Source organism: Phalacrocorax aristotelis, chromosome 7 (assembly GCF_949628215.1).
Source record: "Phalacrocorax aristotelis chromosome 7, bGulAri2.1, whole genome shotgun sequence".
Taxonomy (NCBI): Eukaryota; Metazoa; Chordata; class Aves; order Suliformes; family Phalacrocoracidae; genus Phalacrocorax; species Phalacrocorax aristotelis.
The window spans coordinates 38718034-38742436 of record NC_134282.1 but is presented as its reverse complement, the minus strand read 5'-3'; the positions used below and the strand labels follow the sequence as shown (position 1 = coordinate 38742436).

The following is a 24403-nucleotide window of genomic DNA, read 5'->3' as shown; positions in this document are numbered from 1 at the left end:
AAAATCTTTTCTTTTAGGAGATAAGTAAGACCTATTATCAGCTAAAGAATAAAGTGGTATTGAAAGCCTGATACAGAGCTGAATTATTACATCTCGCAAGCAGACAACTGCTCCCGAAATGAATAAAATTGCAAGCAGAGCTAGAAAAGTTGCAGGGCTTCCTTTTAGTTGAGTATGTCTGATTGTAATTGCTATTCAATAGACATTTTCTTATGGTAAACTAAGCAACCTAAAAATACAGAATATGGAAGAAGTTTTGAACCCCAATGTTCTATCACATTCAACAACAGAACAATTGATAAAACATAGAAGGGACACTCCAGTCCTGTATTCCCTTTCCTTCCCTTCCTCATTTTGCTTTTTAACTGCTTTAACTTTACTGTTGCCTATTTAAGTATTTTATCATGGGAATGTGAGACATTATGTCTGTCTTAAAGTTCCAACTCTTGAAGTCAAGAAATCTCATCTTTCATGTAAATACATATTTCTTATCCTTATGGTTGCAGGGGAAATCTCAAAAAATATGATCCAAGAATAACCTGGTCTCATATGTCAGACAGTAAACCACATGAACTCAGAAGACAGGTACTTCAAAATATCTCAAAACTTTAGGAGGTAGGAAGTAAAAATTTTTGTGAAATTGAGAAGCATACTGTTACTATGTATCAGGTTTCTTTTTGTAATTTGGTAAGCTTTGTATACACAGCTGAATATGTCAGACTCCTCATCCTGTTTTTAAACTAGCTTTACCAACCATTCTTTTCCTCTGCTATGAGAGGTGAAAGATACAAATATTTTCCCTCTTTTTTAAAAAATATTCAAATAAATCATAACAGAATACTTATGTATTAGACAGCTTTCAGAATTGCAATTAAATACAGTCAAACTCCTAAACCAGTAGAGAAAATTGGCATTCTCACTTTTGCAAGTCCAAATTCTGCTGTATTTAAATTTGGATATCTGGATCTCTAGCACAGTAAAATCTGACCTGTATTAACTAGACATCATTGTCACTGTGCCTCTTTCCTCTCAGACCTTTCCTTTTACAGACTATGACTATAGTCAATGAAGAGCACTCTCTCTTCTCCTGTCTAACCAGACTCGCAATCCTCTGTGTCTTCTACATCTACACAAAAACCTGTCCTTTCTAGCCTCTCAAATCAGCAGACCACCCTTCACAGGTCAATCTGTTGTGGTGTTTTGTTTTTTTTTCCCCCCCCGTCATTGCACAGCCTTGCAGCCCAGTGGTTCTGGCAGCATTACTGCCAATACCTGCTAGCACTGTGTTCAGCACAGGCACGCCAGGTAGGAAGCAATGCAATGTAGACCAAGTAGGACTAGGGGTCTCAATGACAGAAGAGTCCCTTAAAGGGAACAGTACAAGCTTAAGAATATTTAACAATCCAGAGTGAGAGTTCAGTATGGAGCTCATGGCCAGTTCTTCTGAATGATGTGTATGATCACAGGCAGCTGGCCACAGAGTTGTAAGAACGGTGACTGACAGCCAAACCTGCTGTTTTTGAAAACTTGACATTATAACCTTAAAGGTACTTTCTGACAAAAGTAATCCAGAACTCTGTACTACTATTTTGATCTCACAAATACTACACACCCCCCTTCAAGACCTAAATGAAAGAAGCATATTCCCCCTTTTCAAGGCAAGCTGAAGGTTTGCAAATTACACCATCGTGCTGACAGCTAAATGTAGAGCTGCCATTACAGGTACTTTGTACGATGGTTGCTTATGGCAAAGTCTCCAGACTAAAAAGTAAAGCCAAATAAACTTAAGGAAATTTTCCATCAAAACTCTGTCAGGAAGCCAACCTGTCCTTCCGTATTTTTTTGAAATATCTAGATGTACCACAAAAGGAAAAAGGATAGTGAGCAAACTGCCAACTAAACTGGACTTCAAAACACTGCCAACATAAGAGCTCCAACTACGATACTAAAAACTACTGTTCCAGTGCTTGAAAAAGTTCAGACATTGCAGTGTGTAACAAAAATTCCAGTGATGAAAGTTGCTTCATGCAGATCGACTACTCTTTCCATAAAACAAAGCTTTGCCTTTTTCTGCAGTTTTTCACAAAGTGAACTAATTTTTGTGAATAAATATACAGCATAGGCACGAAACTGCCCATCCTCTGTTTTTTAATAGCAGGTAGAAAAGCAAAATTAAAAAATTAGTAGTAACTGATTTTAGCCTTCTCTCTGCTGATCATTCCAGAAAGCAGTATATCCTCTGTAAATAATAAAAAAACCTGATCAAAGTCTAACTGAAATTAGGATGAGTTTCTGAGCACAGACAACTGTACTACATTCCCATTTAATAAGTCATATAACAAATTCTTTCCATATGCATTTGATTTTTCCTCTACAAAATTGTACAGGCAGAATTCTCTGTATTAAGACAAGAGTTCTGTCCATACCTGCTACTACACTTTCAAGCTTTATCCAACTGAAATGGATGGAATTGTGCATGCTCACAACCACAGCCTTTCTCTGCAGCACAAATCAACTGGAAACTTAATGCTATGCCAAACTCATACTGCTGTAACCAAGATCAGAATTTCTTTCTGCAAATCTCAACAATCACTACACTAGAGATTACAAAACTATTGGTGCAATAGAAAAAAAATCAGTTTATGACTGAAGAGCTATTTCAGATACAAAGTTCTGCAGTAGCAAATAGCAAAACCAAAATACCTTGCAATAGTAAAATAGGAGAAATAAAATATTTCTAATTTCAACACAAAAGCATCCTTGCTCTTACTTAGAAACATACAAACATGGCAAAATAATACCATAACTATTTTAGGTATATAATTTAAATAGAAAATCCAAAATTATATTTTTTAAAAAACAGGAGAGGCATCAAGATCTTTTGAGGAAAGTTTCTATCTCTTACTTTCAGAAATTAAAATACACAAAATACACAAGTGATCTTTGGATAGTACAGTTCTCCTTAAATAAGTACCGACCTCCATCTGTGAACAAATTAACTGTCAGACTCAAGGGGTTTGTAAATACCAGTTTATGAAGTTTGCTTACTAGCTACCTCCTGAAGCAACTGCAGCTAAATCTCAAACAAGGACAAGTTTGTTAAACTTACCAAAACTAAGCAATTTATCTTCCATTTGTCTCAGCCTTCCTGTAATTCAATATGAAATTATGAACAGTATGCTCAGGCAAAGTCACTCACAGTTACTTCTTTCTGCTAAAGGTATAGCTTAGAAAGTTGACCAAACTCCTAATATAAAAGTAATAATAAGAGAAAACATGAGTCAAAATAACATTTTAAAGACTTTGTTTCTACTTCCTATAGCTTTAACATTTGTAAAGCTTAACTCTCAAACTCTTAAAGCAAGATAACATGAAGCATATTACATGTTTCAGGCTGAACTACTTTAGAAGAAGACAATGATGATATAAATTACTGCTGTCCTTTAGCCTGAACTACTGAAAGACAATGGCCGAAATACTTCACTCAAAACTTCTATGAGTTTTCTCGATTTAAAAAAATGTGTTTAATTAAACACCTGAAATAAAGAAGTAGTCTCTTGCCATCCCATGTGTGCCTCCAAGCAGTCAGGGAATTTAGACTGCAGAAAGGACCTATTTTCCTTGAAGACAACACAGTGTTGTAAGGAGGAAGCATGCAGAAAAATGCCACTCCCTGCCATGGTCTGCCTTCTTTTCTTCAGCTGAACCACAGAGGGATTTCATCACCCACATGTAACCTTTTACATCCACTTCACTGGTTTCTGCATTTCACTGGCCAGACAGGGAGAAGTAGGAGAGCAAGAGATCCTCTCCTATGCTCTCCCTTTTATAGTTAAATCATTTCTCCTTGATATTGCAGTCCTTTTGAAATTGGCATACTCATTCACACACTGAATCAGAATTTCATCAGCTTCTCTACCTTTTGTTGACCAAGAACACATGAAATAATAGGTACAAGGAAGACCAGGAAGGAGTATTTGGACTTTTATACATGCCATTAAGCAACACGGAACCCACACAGCTTGGGAAGGAAGTCAAAGTGTGAGCTAGATATTACAGCCTAAAGGTTAAGTGTACAGAGCCCTCTAAGAGTGAATCCCAGACACTAAGCACCTTGGAGATAACAAGTCCCAGAGCCTCATACATATTTCAGTGTTTCTCAGCATTTTTTCTTTGCTGAAGTTTTAACTTAGTTTAAGTATGTCAGATACTAACTTTTCCAAGTAACTCCCAGTGTCTTATTTGTACCCTTTTGCTCACATTTTTTATTAAGAAAGCAGCTGACTTCATATAATCTCTTGTCCAAAGAAACCTTTATGGGGGTAGTTATGCCCATAAAAGAATTCCTTCCAGAACTGAAATATTGACTAGCTACCAGAATACACCATCGCAGGGAGGAGCAAGTCTTCCACTGTTATCTTACGTAACAAAGCTAGGGATAGATATTTTATCTATCTCTATGTCTGATTATTTTTTCATCCCACTGTACAGTTTGGAAAAGACAAAAGGGATGCTGTGGAAAAAAAGATCTTTATAGGAGCTTTTAATAAATTGTACCATACAGTCTTTTTGTGTCCTTACTAATGCTTTTGTTAGTTAACCACTTTCCAACAAACCCTTTAACTGCTTACTTCCCTTTCTAAACTGAATAATCCTCATTTTTTTCTCTTGTTTCTCATCTGAAGTCACTCCAAGTTCTGGCTTTTGCTCTGTTCCTCATCTCTATGCTTCCTTGTTGTAAGGAAATAGAGATCTGATCAGATCAGTTTAGAAAGTACACCATTAAAAACGTATTATTGCATCCTGTGGAAATGGCATTACAAAGTAAGTTTCAACTAGGTATTTGCATAAAATTTGGTGGGCCCAGCTTACTTTAGATCACTGGAAGTTTGTCCGTTACTTCAGTAATAACACGTTAGTCTTCATTGTCATCATCTTTTTCTCCTCTTACTACCACGGTACTGGCAGCACGTGGTGCTTTTAAACCACACTCAAACCCTGGAAAGGAAATCTGAGCATTTCCTTCCTCTTCTCCCTACTCTTAACTTCTGAAAGCTCAGACTTTTGATTACAAAGCCAGACTTTACTGAAGCTCTTTACTTCAAAGAGCTAAGTATTAACCTCAAATCAATTTATCATCTTGAATCTTTCCTTCAGTACTAAATCTATTATGCCTTTCTCTTTTCTGGCATTACAGTAGGCTAGAAGGAAGAAAAGACCCTTGGTTGTTACCTGCCCAGGGCCAGGCTAGAATGCGTATTTTTCATGGCCATATTCCAATTTTCTGTATTTTGATGACAGAATTCTAGCTTCTATCCCAAGTTCTCAAAGCACTTCTTTGCCTCCCCGGACAGTAGTTGCATAGTGCAAGCAGAATAAGATGACATTTATGAGGCATTCCTTCCTCTGCCCAACACTACATTTTGACTACAGAACAAGTGGACACCATACTTCTAATTTTTATGAATACCATTAATATCGTGACAAAATTTTTTCTCTCTGCATTTGTTAATCAATGTCTTCTGTTTTCCTAATAAGGCATTAAGATTTTTAGCATCATATTCTGGTCCTCCTCTCATTTTACTTTAATATTTTTTCTTACCTATTTTTATAACACATGATCTAACATTATTCATACTGTCTTCTATCTCTTCCTCTACATAAAAAAGTGGTGAAACCAAAAGTAAGAGTTCTTTCATGGATTATCCTCTTCATGGATTAATCTCCTTTTTTGTATGCATAAATACAGACACATTTCTAGAAAACTACCTCTCATCACACTAGTTTCACATAAGGCATTTTGATCTGTGTTTCATGTTGAAGTGTAGCAAATGAGCAGCTACATGAAAATAGCAACCAAAGGAAAAAGCCTGCCTTACCCTTTCAAATGTTTGAACCAGCTCCTTCGAACCTACCACAAAACTGGAAATAAACTACTTGGTACCACTGCTATACTTGGATATTTATCTAAAATAAGAAATAGGACTAGGCCTGTTTGTCCTTTAAAAAAAGATTAAAATCCCCCCCCCAAAAAACTTTAAATAATCTTTAACAAAACCAAATTAATTATAAGCTACACAAATAATGCTGTCTATTTCCTGTGAAAAGTAAGCCTCATCCTAGAAAAAACACTCTAAATATAAATTTGATTCATGATATTTTCAAATCTTTCACTTCATGAGGGATAAAGGCGGATACTTCCAACTCTGCATGTAGAAAGTATTTTAAAGATAAAGTGAGGAAAATGGTGAGGCCTCTGGATCATGTAAGTATAATTATTTTTTTAATTACAAAAGCAAATAGAGGTCCTGGCAAAAAAGCACCAAACTGCATGATGTAACAGGCCATGACCTACGCTATGAATCCTCATATGAAATCAGAATTATAAAGGGAGAGCCTTTTTTCAGGTCCAAAATGACAACACATTAAAACTAGATTTTAGCTCTAACACACATTTTCCCAAGTGTCCAGCTCTGCAAATGACAGCTACATCAAATATACCATCATAAAATGATGGGAACAAACTGTCTCCAAGAGAAAACTAACCAGCAGTTAGGACTGCAAACATAATAATAATTTTCAGCTTTGCTTGCAACTGTTCTTGAAATTCAGAGGAGGAAGAAGCCCTTATAGAACATGTTTTCATGCATGTACTTTACCTGTCCTTCTATTTCCTAAATTGGTAGAAATCTCAAAGCCATAATGATATTCTTTTAGACATGGGAAAACAGATCTATAAAGTACTTTGAAAATTATTGTGAGTCCTCCCCAAGAGTAGATCAACTATAGCACATGCTTGTCCAATATGCAGGTAGGAAATGGGTGAACAACACTATGGTAAAACCTACATTTGCAAGAAATGAGCATCACCTTCTGCCAGCTAAAGATTAAAACAAAGCTCTGCAAAAGCTGGCCAAAATTTTTCATGCTTCCTGCTTAACTATCGCACAATCACAGGTTGGAAGGGACCTCAGGGATCATCTAGTCCAACCTTTCTGGGAAGAGCACAGTCTAGACAAGATGGCCCAGCACCCTGTCCAGGCAGCTCTTGAAAGTGTCCAACGTGGCACAGTCAACCACTTCCCTGGGGAGATTATTCCAATGGTTGACTGTCCTCACTGTGAAAAATTTCCCTCTGGTGTCTAATCAGAATCTCCCCAAGAGCAACTTGTGTCCATTCCCCCTTGACCTCTCCATGTGACAACTACTTGCAAAAAGGGAGTCTCCGTCTTCTTTGTAGGTACCCCTTAAGTACTGGTACATGGTGATGAGATCCCCTTTGAGCCTCCTTTTCTCAAGGCGGAACAAACCCAGTTCTCCCAGCCTATCCTCATATGGCAGGCTTCCCAGTCCTTTGATCATCTTGGTGGCCCTTCTCTGGACCCCTTCCAGCCTGTCCACATCCTTTTTGTATAGCGGGGACCAGAAATGTACACAGTACTCCAGGTGTGGCCTGAGAAACACTGAGTAGAGTGGGACGATGACTTCTTTCTTTCTGCTGGTGATGCCCTTTTTGATGCAACCCAGCATCCTGTTGGCCTTCTTGGCTGCAGCAGCACATTCTTCACTCATGTTGAGCTTCCTGTCCACCAGGACCCACAGGTCCCCAGGTCGCTCTTCTAAAATCCAGAACCCTTGTCTTAGAGGTGACCTTCAGCACAGTCAGCAGGATCCCAAACCCCACAATATTGTGATCACTGCAGCCAAGGCTATCACTAACCGAGATATTACGAAGCAGGTTTTCTTGGTTTGTGAATAGCAAGTCCAGCAGTGCCTCATTCCTGGTTGGCACACCTAACATTTGTATCAGGAAACAGTCCCCTCAACTAAAACACTGAAACAGTTATCAGTCAACCTTCAAAAACTCTGACAGGCAGCAGTGACAGCTGGTTGCTCCCTAAAGGGCTGGGGAGCCAGGTGTCCAGCATGCCAACAAGGGCAGCAAGGCAGGCGCCATCACACTGATACCAAAAGATGGAACAGGGCAGACCCAGGAGTGGCAGTTAGGGCCAAAGAAGAGTCAAGACCGCCAAACAAGCCTGTGGTGACAAGGCATGTTCAAGGTCAATCCAAGAAGTCAGTCCATGGATCAGGATGCCAATCAGCAGGGTCTGTGGCCAGGCATACACACGGCTGTAGCTGAGCTGAAAAGGTGCACACCTTCAAGGTACCTCAAGCAGGGCCTAAAGGCCCAAGGCTGAATTTAAATTGGGGCTATTGGTCCCAGGAGCAGAGATGTGGCAGGAGGCCCACCAGGGTCATGCTTGTCAGGGCCATTAGGGATGATTAGTGTAATCGGAGCCCTGAAATTCTGTGCCTATGCCAAAATTCACATTTCTAACCATGTGTATACAGGGTTAGCAATAGTAGAAATCAACCAAGCAAAAGGAAGAAGGTAAGACACTGTATCAGGTAGCAGATAAACATTGTTGAAATAGGGGTAACCTTGAGAAAGGAGCCAGTACTGATACTGGGTGGGGGACTAGATTGGCATTCCTCCAGACAAAAGAAAGTAAGCATCAGACCAGGAGTCATACAGCTGGATTACCAGAGCCAAAGCCAACTCTGTAGCACAGGCACCTCTGTTCTCTGATGTCACAGAGGTACTGAACCAGAGCCTGCTTCAGATCCAAAAGAAGAAGAAAGGAAGAAAAATCTCAGAAGACTTGCACTCATGATCAAATTGTATTTTCTGTAGTTTATGGGAATACCAGGTTTCTCCTCTCTTCTTCTGACAGAAAAAAATGAAAACAGCTTGTTGTGTTGCCAAAGGAAATATATATGCTAGGCTGAAGATTTGAGATTTAATTGCAATGCTGACCAAAACACACTGGATTAAGCTCTCATCCTGAAACCAAATACAGGAAGAAAGAGGAGGAAGATTTCCAAAGTAATTTCATTACACAACCCAGATACCTGAAGTGAGCAGAGAGAACTGATCTCACAGTAATTTAACTTATGCTTTGGGCAGCAACCACATCCCAACTTTTCCCATCTAGTTACAAAACTCCTGAGCCAAAGATGCAATTATTCCTTCGCAAAATCTCTTCAGGTTCTGTTTGATTCCATCCGCCCAGTACACCACCTCTTCCAATAAGACCATCTGATCTAAGCATACTATAGCATACAACTACTGCTAATTGCATTGCAAATTAAAAGAATTAACACTAACCTACCCCAACAGTAGACTAAAGGCTCATTTTTCATCGCTGGGGGTCCATGTGAGGTCAAGAACGCACAGCACCAACAGATCAGTTACACTGCAGGTGCAAATTAGGTACAAATTAGAAGCATAGCTGCAGTGCAAGGACAAGGCTTCTCTTTCTCTGCAGATGTATATCATATGAAAAATGAACGAACTCTTTTTAATTAAAGAGAAACTACGTATCTCTACTGTCTTGATGAAAACAAAATTCTGGGGAAATCTGATTGCTTACTTAATAGATTTTTTTGATAGCTTATCTTATAAGTGTGCTCATTTTTAAAGTAATCACATTAAACACATGTTGCCCATTAGAACCAAATAAACTATCAGCATATGTGGAGTCTTCCAGCTGTCTGGACTCTGGACAGTGGTCTCATGTGCTTAAAAATTTGAGAAGCGCACAGGTAGAGCAGATAGCTGGACTTTACTTGGTTTTTCTAGGTGCCTTGCAAACACAATGCCATTTACAAAGACAAAATGGCCAATTCTTGTGAATGGTTCATTTCTGCAACACAGGAAATTGGAAACATACAGCTATAGATTATGTTAAATCTTGAGCTACATGTTGTATATTAATTCTGAAAATTTATATGCAACTCAGACTAGATAACAAGGATCTTAAAATAATTATACATTATTGTGTCTCAAATATTCCATTTACTACAGGATCAGCAACTCACAGAACTGATAAATACTTGTATAAACAGCTGATAAGCCTCTGAGTACTCAGAGCATGTCCAGCATAATTTAACTTGAAATTTGTTTTTCTGAAACACACAACTAAAACAAGTCCAGTACTGTCAAATTTTCTCATGGGACAAACAGCATGCTAAATTCAGGAGCATTTTTCTATTATAAAAGGAGGAGAGTCAAGCCCAAAATGGCTGCATGAAAGAGTTTGATGCTCTGAAAACATCTTTTTAAAAGTTAGTTGCATGCCATTTTATTTTTAAGCAGTTATGTACAATTATTAGCTATGCAACTAAACCTACAGTATACAGTGTGAAATCTCTACATAATGGCACAAAATCTGGAAATACTGTTTGCTGGTAACAAGGTGTAAATAAACATAATATGAACAGTAAGGGAAAAAAAGAACTTCTTAAAAGGCCACATAGAACAAAGAAAGTGAGGAAATATTCTCTACATATATTTTGAAAGATGCAAATGGTGCTGATTACTTTATCCCCATACTCAGACTGTCTACATGGGTTAAAGCTAGCAATAACAGCAGTTCTAATCTTAAAGGCCCTTAGAGAGACATAAAACCTGACTGTTTGAGAAATCTGGTTGTAAAAGCACATCTGTGCAGCCAACACCATCACATGGCTGGAAAACAATCAGAATTCCAACAAAAAGCAAGTGAACAAAACCACAGAAAACCCCTTCAATGTGGAAGGAAGATTTCCTTCGGAAGATTTCCTGCACAGTTCAAAGTATTTTCAATATTTCATATTTGTCTTAATTTTCAGCCAATGTTTCAGGGAAGACTTCCTCACAATGAACTATTTCTCAATGAATATGTCACTTAATTTTTCTATACAGCTCCACATGCTAGCTCACGTTCAGCAAAACAAGTAATGGTACTCACCAGTTATTTTCCTAGAGTAACAGCATTACAACCCTGCCATTCCACTGGTAGCATATTTAGTTTAGATTTGTCTTGACTTTTTCACATGTATTTTGCAAATCACCTACCACTACTGTTTTAGATACACTGCCAATGGATTAGTGCAGGCATCAAAAACAGTTACAAAATTAAGAATTTAAAAAAAAAATAATGTATATACACATAAAAATAAAACAAATACACATTCCTTCCATCTTTAACTTTTTGTTCAGAGTTTTTTTCAGTTTTGGTTTTTTTTTTCAGAGTTTTGTTTAGCTTGTTCATTTCACTGTGGATATTACTGTAAGAAAAGATGACTCTTGAAAGATAATGAATTCAGTGATACTTCCTGTAGGAAAGAAACTTTGGCAGTAAACAGTGTCACATAATAGCAAACATTATCATTACACTTGGGAAAGCTGGAGAGGGATTTCTCAAGGCATCAAAAGGTCACAATTATCCTATAATACAGATCTCCAGGTTATCTCAAAGGAGCTATTAGAACTTCCAGCAGTTAAAAGAGAACTTCCCAGGATAATTCATGAACTTCTTCAAAACAGCCAGATTTCTGAAATGCCCTGGTCTAATGGATATGGTCCAAATTGTTAGTGACAGTAATTTGTCCACGTGACTTTAACCCAAGATTAATGATCACTTATTCAGAATCACCAATACACACTAGCCAGGTATGCATTACAATCATGCTCCAATAGGAAAGAAAATGCCATCTTAATTCATAATCTGTAAGGATTAGGATTCTTCTAAAGCTGCTAATCAATCCAATTACTAATGGCCATAAAACACTAGATATGTTTCAAAAGTCACCTCATTAGACAAAAGAGATTCCAGAAAAAACACTTTTTTTTTTTTTTAAAAGACAATTATTTTGTTCTCTTCAACTGAGAAAATTTCTGGTACCCAGGGACCTGCACATCAACAAGTAAGCCTGTGGTATAACACAGAACTGAATTTTCTTTTAAGCATTCTCCTACATTCAAAGGTTAGTAGTCTAGCCAGCAGTCTGTCCATTAATTTAAATGGGGGGGCCCTCAGGCCTGCAAAGTAAGTAATAGTTTTATAGTATCTTAGTTCATTTATATTTAACCAGAAAAGCTGGGATTGACTGGAGATTGAAAAATGCAAACTATCTCATTAACCATTTCTTTCATTTTTATAGTACCACAGCCACATTTTTCCTTTCTTTCTTTTTACTAAAAATGTGTGATGATCTTCTCCCTTATGAAATAGTTTCATAGATAGGAACAGTCAAAAATTCTACACAATATTCTAGAATAGAAGCCTAGTTCATACTAAATATGTATTGTTTCAAATTTCTAAATGCATTATGTGCAAGTAGATCAAGAGAATACTTTAGTATACATGCTGAAATGTGATGGTATATGGCATTGCACAAATTCAATCTGCCATGGACCCCTGACATCTACTTATCCAAAGCCAAAATAGACAAAGATTGAATCAAGCATTAATCTATGAATTAAAGTATTTATTATGGAAGTATGGAAGACTAGGCATTTGTCTTAAAAAGACTTCTAAAAATCCCATTCTTTAACTTTCCAAGCACTCCTTTTACATCAAACAGACTAACATTAATCTAAGTATAGTATTATCCAGCTACTTTTATGCAGCTTTTCCAAACCTTCATCTCCATGTTCTGAGCTATCTTTCTTTCTCTGATGTCATTTTCAAGTAGACTCCTCTGTAACACCCATTATTAGTCCCTGTTTCCTCTCAGTCTCTCAGCTTGATTGCTACCATCAGATAACAAAACAGCTACATAGACAATATCTTAGGGAAAAATAAAATTAACTGCTTCTCCAACAGATATATATACAGAAACAGCCTGACTCGTTGGGTATTTACCTATAGGCAAATATTAACTTTAAATGTAAAACATTTAATCCAAATGCCACATATTATTTTTTCTCTTATTTTCATGTCCTGTGACAATGGCACAGTAGAATCAGCAGGTTCTATGTGAACTAATTCCTAGGATAGATAATGTATTCCCACTTCTAAAGATTTTTTGTAATGTGGAGACACTAAAAGTGTTTAGTAAAAACTGGATTTCAATTTGTAACCTTTATTTCTAGGAATAAACTGACCTTTTGCTTTCCTCTAAAAAACTGTAACTGTGAAGGATTCAAAGTCAGATACTGTACTTAGTTTTACCTATTAAAGAAAATATTCTTATGTCCTTATCTAGAAAATCATCAATGTATGTAAGAAGAAAGAAAAAATTTCCTAGAAATCCCTATCCAAGATCACTATTATATGTATTACTAGGGAGAGCATAATCAGCTGTAAGAGTATTAAGAGATTACCACTTAGGTTCTTCAGTACATCTATCCTACTACCCTAACACTTTCAATCATTGCCTTTGAATTTGTGTAGGGGTCACAAACTATGTTCCCTTAGTTGTGGAGAAGAAAACAGTACACATACATTAATTCCACATCTACCCTTCATGCTATGCACTGCCAAGGTGGTTTGGCAAGCAGTGAAGATATTTCAAAGCAAAACATATTAAGCCATATTAATGCTCCTCCGCACTCCCTGAGATATCATACTGCCCATAAGGCTTATTTAAGTACACAAACATCTTCGGCAAGCAGCGCTTTCAAAATAAAGACCCATGTGGAGAACCCAACATCAGCACCAGTACTTAGTTTTCACCTTCACACAATAGCTATATTACTAAAAGAACTTGTAATTACATGAGAACAGGAAGTGACGTATAGGTTTAGAATTTAAATCAAATATAATTTTCCCAACAAATTTTAAAACTAAGGGAGTCTGCTGATGTCACCTGGCCATTCTGTATGAAAATAATAAAAAAAAAAGAAAATCCCACAGACACAAATATGTAAGAAAGCATTCCACAGCAGCATGTCAGAGAGGAACTCTAGACAAAGAATTTTTTTTAAATGGGCATAATAGAGGGGAATTGGGGACTATCTAATATATGGCTGAAAAAAATAACATTCAGACACTGTTGCTGTACGCTTCTATGGGAGAACTTATCTTGGGCCACGTATCTCCGGGACACAGGGCTCTACCCACCCTGGGGACAGTAATGCACAGACATCAATATGATGGATACAAAATGTCTGTTTATTTAACTGCGTCACACGCTTATATAGCTCTTGCGCTTCCTGTTCCTGCCACTCCTATGGGGAGGATTCTATCTTTCCGTCACATCCCGTGATATTCCGGTCACTGATCCCTGTCTATTCCCCTACAAGACACGGCTTCCCCAACAAATGTCTTCTCTAAGCAAGTTTATGTTATGAATAGTCTAGTACATTGTTTTAATTACAAAAATATAGAGGTTTTTAATCCAGGAGACAGTAAACACCCATTATGCTTAATGTAACATGCTTCTTACAAACTGAAAGCCAACAGAAAAAATTGTTACAGTTACAGTATGGTGCATCTTACACTAAAAGGACAAAAAAAAAAATCTCAAAACTATGGGTCTGAAAAATCAGTGCTGAAAGCAAAATATCCTCTTGCATTTACCTACATAACAAAAAGCAACTAAGAATTTGAAGCAAAACTCATCATGTAGTTCCTAAAGCATAATGAGAAAAGACAGCAGATAAAAGCTGCTGTGCAATAATGACTGTTACTAGTTTATCAGACATGATCAGAGTTGACCACAGAAGAGTTTAGAAACGTGATTTTAAGGTAGCTTCGGTTTTACTTTGGTTTTAATAAGACTGTAGAGAACATTTTTGCAAGAGTTCAACTTTTGAATGCATTGCGTGCTGGACCCATCTTGGTCATAATTTGTACAGTATGTGTATAGGCGACAGATTAACAACAAATTTTCTGAGCTAGAAGTTGCTTTTGAATTACTGTCAAGTTCAGAAAAGTGGATGGAATTATGTTAAAGAAATACAACCATTTGATTTTACATAAAATTAAGTACTTATGAGTTTGCTCTAGAGAAGACTTGTTATGCAACATATGATAATTCTGCATCTAATTCTACAGTTCTATAAATTCAGTCAGGCTTTAGCATACCTTCAGTTTAATACTGCTATTACTACTCACTTCAATCACACAATGCTTAATCTGAACATACATGTGCTTAGTCTGTGGGGACACACTGTAATACAGAAACCCCCAGGAATAAATTGAGCATATGAACCTACCTATTTAAGATTAAACCCACTACAACAGAATAAACACACCACTCTTCTGAAATAGACTGATGTTACTTTTTCCTATCTCTTGTACCACACTTTTGCAAACACCATCTTAAGATTTTTAGACTAGTTCTGTATCATTTCATATAAGAAGCTATGAAGTCTTAAAAATGCACCTAACACTGTCTCCATTTGGAAAAAAACACAGTATAACCAAGTTCTTGAAAATTATCATACAGTCCCTCTTCACAGATCAGAAGCTAGCCATGGAATAATCTTTTCTTTTACAACTAAAGTTGCAATCAAGTCCAAGTCTAAACAGTTATTCAGAAATATTTTTGAGAAAATAAAAATCTTAAACTTATATCTGTGATTAATTATACTTTCTTCTAATAACTGATGTCAAGATCCTCCTTCCAACTTACATATTCACTCAACTCTTCTTTAGTGAACACTACACTGTTTAATAGGTACACACTATGCACAGAGCTTTCTTCTTTAGTCAGTTAAAATGTGCTCATTGCACCTATCAATGACGGGAAAGCTGAAGAAAAAAACTGAAATAATGATGATAAAAATGCTCCATTATACACGTAAACAGCAACAGTTACAGCTACCAACGCCAAATATCATGGGACTTGATATTCTGTCAGCAGAGAGGCCAAACTGTGACCATCATCCACATGGGGATTCAGCACTGGCCTTAATTTTTCTGGGCCTATTTCCAAATCTGCCTTTTTTTGGCTTGGAGAACTGCAAATGCACAGCACCTCTAGGGTCTGTATCTTATTTAACTACAGCCTGCTGACAGACTGCTGAACAGCTACCTGTCAATTCACAGAGGACCTGACCAGACCCACTTGATGTATTCTGGCAACCATTATCATCTTAAGCTGTCCTTTGGTATACCTGTTCTACATCTCAAAGTGCCTTTTTCCATACATGTAAAAAAGGCTAGTGTAACTTTGTAGAATTCACTAGGTTGTAAGACTAGGCATAATGTTATACATCTGGATAGCCTGGACAAACACACAAAAGCTTTTAAGTCTCTCAGGTCAACATTTCCAGGAAGAAAGAACAACATATCTTAGAGGAAGAGATGAGGCCTGAACATATGGTTGCCACAACCAGTGCAGTATAAGTTAACAAAGACTGGAAAGAAGGATAGGGTAGCATAGACACCATAGAAACAACCCAAAATATCACAAATGTAACAGGCCTAAAGAAAAGGAGAAAGGGAAGGCCTTTTGCTAATTTTCTAGCTAGCAGCAAGCGCAATACCCCCTTTTGGAAAGGGAGCTGGAGGCCAGCAGCAATAACAGAACAAATTAGCTTTACTGGCCTGGAAGGTTTATGATTGGCATGGGAGGTCTGAAGCCTGCTGATCGCAACAAAAATAACATTCCACTTTGATGCATGTCTATCAACTCTCACTATATTAAAATGTTTTCCTTTCTAAATGCGGGTTTCAGCTGCTGTGTCTGGCCACCATGTGATATGAAGGGGAGGATCTTTAGGCTATGTAACATTATTTTTCTAATCAATACTTTGTATAAGAGAAGTTAGCAAACACTGAATATTCTGTGTGCTTGCAGTGGTTTAAAAAGACTTCAAACTAATATAAAATACTTATTCTTGGAAACATATGGTGGAATAAGAAGCACAGGTTTGCCATTAGAAGTAGACATTCTATAGCAAATTGAGTGGACAGTTCTGGTTTTTTTTAAATGAAACTATAGAAAAATAGACAAAACTTAATTGCAAAAAGCAATATCAAAACTGCACAGTAAAAGCGTATGAACTATTGAATGTTCACCATATATCCTCTATCAAACATATTGGAAAGAATTAAGTTGTGTGTTGGCAGAAGTACAGCACCTTAAGCACTTGTGCAATAAAAATGTCGGATAACAATCTGACAGTATGATACAGTATTCTTGAGGGTTTTAATATTTGTTATAAACAGATATATTAGATAAGCTAAATCTTTCCTTTTCAGCTACCTTCAGTATTTCTTCAGCCAGAGGCAAAAAAACTCTTACAAATGTGCCACCTCCACCTCTGACTTGAGGATCTGGGATTGGCTTCCCTGAACATGGGTTGTCTTAAATTAGGTTTACAGCAAGTAAAAATGAACTGTGGTTGTACTGAGAACCAATTAAGGAATATGCCTTGAGAAGGAGGCAAAAGACATTTACGTAGCTGCTAGTAACTTACAGCTTTATGTTTTGTTGTTACAGATCATGTTAATCTCTGTACCCTCATCATTGTGCAGTATGAGAAGGGTTAATGGTGGTGTCCTGGTTTCAGCTGGGATAGAGTTAAATTTCTTCGTAGTAGCTAGTATGGAACTATGTTTTGGATTTGTGATGGAAACAGTGGTGATAAAGTGGAGATGTTTTAGTTGTTGCTAAGTAGTACTTACACTAATTAAGGACTTCTTTAGCTTCCCATGCTCTGCCAAGCGCACAAGAAACTGGGAGGGGACACAGCTGGGACAGCTGACCCAAACTGACCACAGGGATATCCCATACCATATGACGTCATGCTCAGCATGTAAAGCTGGGGGAAGAAAAAGGAGGGGGGGGAGGTTTGGAGCAAGGCGTTTGTCTTCCCAAGTAACTGTTATGCTTGATGGAGCCCTGCTTTCCTGGAGATGGCTGAACACCTGCCTGCTGATGGGAAGGAGTGAATGAATTCCTTCTTTTGCTTTGCTTCCGCGCGCAGCTTTTGCTTTACCTATTAAACTGTCTTTATCTCAAACCATGAGTTGCCTCACTTTTACTCTTCCAGTTCTCCCCCTGGTCCCACCGGGGGGGAGTAAGTGAGCGGCTGCATGGTGCTTGGTTGCTGACTGGGGCTATATCATGACAGGTGGTCTTGTGCCTCTAGCAACAGTCAGGGACTTTGAAAGTTTTTCACACCTTAGCACAAGTGAAATGAGCCATCTGTGTTTCTAGATGGACATCCACGTACAAAGATAATTCAAGACTACCTTGAAAGACCAATATTGCATGAAGACCAAATTTCACAGCTTTGTACAAATTAGTGAATTTAGAGAAATTTAGAGAAATCTGACATAGACAGAAAAACTATCAGGCTGGATTTGTGATCTGTAGATGCAGTTCCAATCATCACTTCCAAAATTGTAATTATTTTACATTCAACATTCCTTCTGGCCAATCCTTAAATGAAAGGGAGATGAGAAACAGAAGTGTTAAAAGTTTCCTAGATCCCACATACATGATGACAGCTTCCCTCATCCACAGTCTCTGTGCAGTTGTTGCCAAGGAAATTACAGACAGGATTCTATCAGTCTTTACTGCTTATATGTCTGTCTTCTTATTAGAGAGCCATGCAAGTGTCCTTATGACTTCTTCGTGCAGTATTCTTTCACCTAGTGGAGGCACTGACCTAGTTATTTCTGCAAGGTTCTCTTCTAGCCCAATAGTTATTTGCAAGCAATCACAACAGTGGCAACTCTCCAAAGAATTTCCAGAAAGTATGAAAAAATTATATACCACTTAAAAGTATTTAAGGTTTTGAATATTAGCTGTCTGCAATATTCTTAGTAACTTCTAAACAGTTTGGTGATCCCCAGTTCTCCTCTTATGCAGATGCATCTCGAATCCTACACAGAAATTAACACGGATGCCAAACATTCAAAGCTGACAATTTATATGTGCAGAATAATGTATGGGTGTTACACTGATGAAAGCATGTGCTATGCAAACCAATAAAACTGAACAGACTGATTTAAAATTCACATTAGACAGCTCAAGATAGATTCTGCCGTCATTATGCAAAGAAAACAAATGGAAGTTAAACAGAATGTTCTTTGTCATAGCTGAAAAAGGAAGGGCACATTTCAGACAGAAATGTCACTGAATGCCTACTGAATTTGCTTCTGCAAAGATAAAATTAACAATTTTGCCGATTATTTTAATGGGCAACTAAGTGGCTGATGTGAATTCATTAGTAACTTTCTGTTTTCCTTACTAGTCAGTTATTTGTGTTCTTAATTTCCTGTCTTCTGTTCTACATTTTTTTATTCAACGAACAGAAAATCTGGCACAAACATCAGTCTCTGATCAACTAAAGAACCAAAACTAGGCAACCTTTCAACCAAAATAAACAGGATTGCCCAATGTCAACACAACGCTGGAGCATTTGTTGATTTGATGGAAAAAAACACAACACTGCACATTTAAGACACAACTTTGTTTCATGCGCCATTGCATTCAGTTCACTTATCAAGTAGACTTAGAATACTGTGGGCAATTTAGCATCTATTAAAAGTTTAAGACAACTAAGAGTGATAACATATGTGTTGTCAAACTGATACAGCAAATGGTTAACTCAGACACATGGCTTTTGTTTGCTCTAACCCACTCTGATTGGTCTACCACATTTAAACTTTTTAATGAGCATTTTCCTGGCCATGTTTTCAAACCTTTGACTTTTCACCAGATTGTTTCTAAGGTGTAGGTTAGTGCTTATAAAATATGGTTTATACCAATCACATTTCTGCTTCTGGCTATACAGTTTTCATAGCTAACTCTAGTTTAATTCAGTTTCCAGCACCATAAGTCAGAATTAGTATGGAAGATATGCAGAGCAAGAAAGAAACTTATAATAGCAATTAATGCCATAAATTAATTCAGGCTGAAGTCTTATGTCATTACTGCCTACATAAGCAGAGTAAGAATGCAAAAAAATGTTTTGACATTTTAAAATATTTTTAACTGAACTCGGGAAAGCTATTGGTGGTCTGAGCTGGTCATGAGCTAGTAAAAATTTTGCATTTTATTTAGGTGTGACCTAATCACCTTTCACTACTCCAATGAAAAAAGAAACGCTTTAGCCTTTCCAAAGCCAGGTAAAATTAAGATATTTTACAGATTATTCCCAATGTTGCTTTTAAATGAACAGGCTAGCTGTCTATATAGTAATCACTTTATAACCAACATCACTATATAAAAATACGACCATGCAGGTATCCGCTGCCCATCTTCTCACACAATACACCCCGAATCAGAAAACTGTGAATAAAAGGAGGCTTGGAATTCTGGAAAGACAAGAAGGCAGTGGAGTTACATTAGTAAGTTTGCAAACATTAACATTCCAGCTGAATATAAGTGCGCACAGAAAAGGGCCATTAAAAATAGCAAAACAAAGGATGATATTATTTTTGTATTATGCTCTTATTCCCGGTGCAGGTTACTTCTATCTGTGTGGTCCCCTGTCTAAAACTAAGAACTTCCCTGTAGGGCTCTCAAAATCATAATGATGATGAGTAAGGAGTTAGGAGAGGTTAGAGAATGACTGCTGAAGCAGGGGCTTACACTGTTAGTAACAAAAACACAGAGTTGATATTGGAAAGGAAGATTCTCATAATGAGAGGATGTGTGTCAAGTGGTAGGACGAGGAGTCAGACTAATACTCATTCAACTGAGATGAGAAACTGGAAGTCAAGTTTGATGCAGTGAGAAAAGTGCAGAGACTAAACTATTTAGGGGTAGAGTATCAGGGTTTTAGTATGAACCCATGGGTAAGTGAGGTCTTAACTCTTCTCAGGAAGAAACATGCTTATTAAGAAAAGTTCAGTTGTTCAATCTTCTTCAACCATCCCATTTCTTGTAATCCAGACCAGCTATCCAGCTATTTGTCACCAGAGAAATAAAACTTCTATCCTCAAGTTCCTTTGCCAGAATATAGCAGGAAGGGAAAAGAATGTAAGCACAACAGGCACCGTCCATATAACTGGAACCTCTGCATGCTATAAAACCAGAAAAAATAATCTGTTCTGTATATTGAACATTAAAATACAATGCGTGAAGGTTTGTCACATACATTAAAAGGATCCTATGAAACTAACCATTAATTGAAAATTTAAACCTATAGGGCTTTTACATATGGCACACAATTAAAAAAGTACACTGAAATTGAAAATTAAAGAACATATGTAAGAATCACCCTTCATAAGATAATAAAAATAAGTACTTGCAAACCTCAATTGAACCCTTAAATTAGTCATTACACGTGTCATGATATAGCCCCAATCAGCAACCAAGCACCATGCAGCCGCTCACTTACTCCCCCCCGGTGGGACCAGGGGGAGAACTGGAAGAGTAAAAGTGAGGCAACTCATGGTTTGAGATAAAGACAGTTTAATAGGTAAAGCAAAAGCTGCGCGCGGAAGCAAAGCAAAAGAAGGAATTCATTCACTCCTTCCCATCAGCAGGCAGGTGTTCAGCCATCTCCAGGAAAGCAGGGCTCCATCAAGCATAACAGTTACTTGGGAAGACAAACGCCTTGCTCCAAACCTCCCCCCCCTCCTTTTTCTTCCCCCAGCTTTACATGCTGAGCATGACGTCATATGGTATGGGATATCCCTGTGGTCAGTTTGGGTCAGCTGTCCCAGCTGTGTCCCCTCCCAGTTTCTTGTGCGCTTGGCAGAGCATGGGAAGCTAAAGAAGTCCTTAATTAGTGTAAGTACTACTTAGCAACAACTAAAACATCTCCACTTTATCACCACTGTTTCCATCACAAATCCAAAACATAGTTCCATACTAGCTACTACGAAGAAATTTAACTCTATCCCAGCTGAAACCATGACATGGTACTTGGTTGCTGACTGGGGCCAAGCCATGATCAAAGATCTTGGCCAACTACAACCAATGCCAGGGTCCCTCTACTTACTATTTATAAAAAATGCTTTCTCACTTTGTAAATGATGGAAGTACTGTAACAGTGACATTCCATTGACTTTATAATCACAAATAGATTTGATCTGTAGTTTATCAAGTAATTACAAGTGATATTGCTTTTCTACTGTTTCCCTGAACTTTTAACACTTTCCTGACAGGAACTGTGGGTGGCAATTACATTTTCCCCATGCAGTAAGACACAGATTGCAGATGCAGTGCCTACAGAAAAAGACATTCATAAACATACGTCAACTATCATATAAATGCCTTTCGTCTTTGGTGAGCAGGGGCATATCAGTGACAGTGATCAGAATCAGGACATGTACTTCTGACCCACAGAGCTACCTAGAATGCTTCCTTCTCCAGAGATCCTTCTACAAAAAAGCTTGCCAGTGACATCAAAGATATAGATGACTGGACTAAGAGTAGAAAACTGGAGCTCACTCTGTGAGACTTGAAGTCTCTCCACTTCACTGAAAGACCTGCTCACAAAACACAGCACTGCTGCAGAAGATTTCCAAAGGCAAAATCTCATCTTGAATTTCACATTCAAATTATAATAATGAATCACAGCAAATCCAAAAGAAATTGATCAAATCCATTTAATCAAGAAGCCACTTTGCCCTTGGGGAAATTTTCAAAAGTACCTGAAGTGCAATAGAACCACAGATCCTAGTGCAAGTCAACACATCTTTTTTGTTTACCTTTTCCCCCATGTTTTGAGCAAATCTCACCCATAAAGCAACAAGAATATAAAGACATCTCTGAAAGCATTCTTCTCTCGGTAATGACTGTTCCCTGTATTCAGCATTAGCATTCTAAGATGTTTCCAAGAGTGCTACCACCTATTTTGTTTATTTGGAGAAAAAAATTGGCATTTAAAATTACAAATGTATTTATAAACTCTTTTTCTAGCAAGCAATTTAATAAAATATTTCAGAAACAGAACAAAGCACTCAAGATTAAGTACTCAGAACACATTTTTTAAACAAGGCAACGGTGACTTCAGGACCCCGTAACTCCCAGGTTACTAAAGGTCTTCACTAACACAGGCATTGCAGTGCAATGCAGAGATACCCAAGTTAGTCTTCAAGAGATCTGGTCCAAGTACAGAACATAATTTAGTTGTGACAAGGTAGATCACTGAGTTAGGTCTATGTTGCCAAACGGCTTCAGCCATTGTTCCAAAAGGAACGGCTCCAAAAATCTCAGACCTTTTATACCATGCTATGCCCAGAGCTATTACAGCTGGTGTAACACTGTAAAAGAAATGCTCAATAGGATTAAGAGAGAAGAGTTTGTGCAGGAAGGCAGCAACTGTTTTTAAGATGAACTCCGGGTTACCTTTTACATTTTGTATGCAATCAAATTCTCATTCTTTCTTTGTCCTTCAAAAAGAAGGGCTTCAAACAAAAAGAAAACCAAAACCTATCAGGAGTACTCAATTAAAAAAAAAAGCAAGCAGTAAATACACTAAGGTTAGAAGTTTGAAAAATATATGGCTTTTTGTTTGCCAAGATACCCACCCTATCAGTAGGCTTCATAGCTTTCCTTAACAATGTTCTTAAAACTGACGAGAACACATCAGCCAATTCCTTCCTCCTCTCGGGGAACTTTAGCCCCTGGAGGTTTTAAAGCTAGCCCTGTGAACAGCAATGTAGGTCACTAGTGCTGGAAGAGCTGAGTGCTGTAATTGCTCAACCTGAGCTCTGTGCAGCTGTACCAGGTCTGGGATACATAATCCTTCTGTGCCAGGAGAAGGTTCACCGGCAACCACGCCAAGGAATTAACCAGAGAGTCAAGTCACAGGGAGGGTTTATAGAACTCCAAAACAGCCGATCGGAACACAGTAAATTGTAAACTACTAACTAAGGCTTCTGAAACCTTATCATAGAAGTTAACTACTCCTGAGTAGAAGGCTGACATGCCAAAATGTTTTCAGAACTGTAATATTCTCTAAATGATAGCCCTAAGCACAGCTGCTGAAATAGAAGTCCACCATGTGAAAGCTGTGGTTTACTGGTTAAGACTTCCACAAAAGATTTGCATAAATCAGTGCACCCACTCAACACAAACACTACAGAGCAACACCCAAAGTTACCTGCTTACAGTTCCTCACTAAGTGTGGGGAGAGCTGCCTTACAGCTAAAGACAGTACGTTTTGCAATTTTTTTCATATACTGTTACTTCTAAAGAAATGCCTACATGACACTTTGCAGGCAGATGCAACTCACTCTGTCTTCCTTCAAACTGGCCAGAAGCCAACTCTGCACTGTATAGATGAAGGGCAAAAGATGTAAAGGTTTAACAGTTTTTAGCATGACTGCATGCCTTCTGAGAGAAAGTACCAGTGCCAGGCACGGTCATTATCAGCTTCATGTGGCTACAAAGCTTCTGGATGGCAAGGCGCATAAGCCAAGAAACCCTGTAACTCTTTGCCCAAAAGCATGGCAAAAGATCACTTCAAAGCAAGCTAGAAATAGATTACTTGAGCGCATGAGTCTTTTGCCTGAAAATTGTTGACTGGATGTCATATGCATACCTCAGTCTCAGGGTGCCACTGTATTTTAACTACTATCCTACAAGTGACTAAAGAAAAAAATAAAAACGAAAGAAAAATAAAGGTACACTGAGGAGGGAAAGATTCTGAAATAAATATCTCTGCAGAGATCTTCTGGATCAGGACAGGGAAACAAACCAGAGACAC

General features: G+C 37.8%; 1 protein-coding gene across 2 annotated transcripts in view; it reads right to left on the bottom strand.

The window, feature by feature from the left end:
* The window catches only part of THSD4 (thrombospondin type 1 domain containing 4), a 349965-nt gene that overhangs the window by 157866 nt on the left and 167696 nt on the right, over positions 1–24403 (bottom strand). The gene's annotated exons all lie outside the window — the stretch shown is intronic.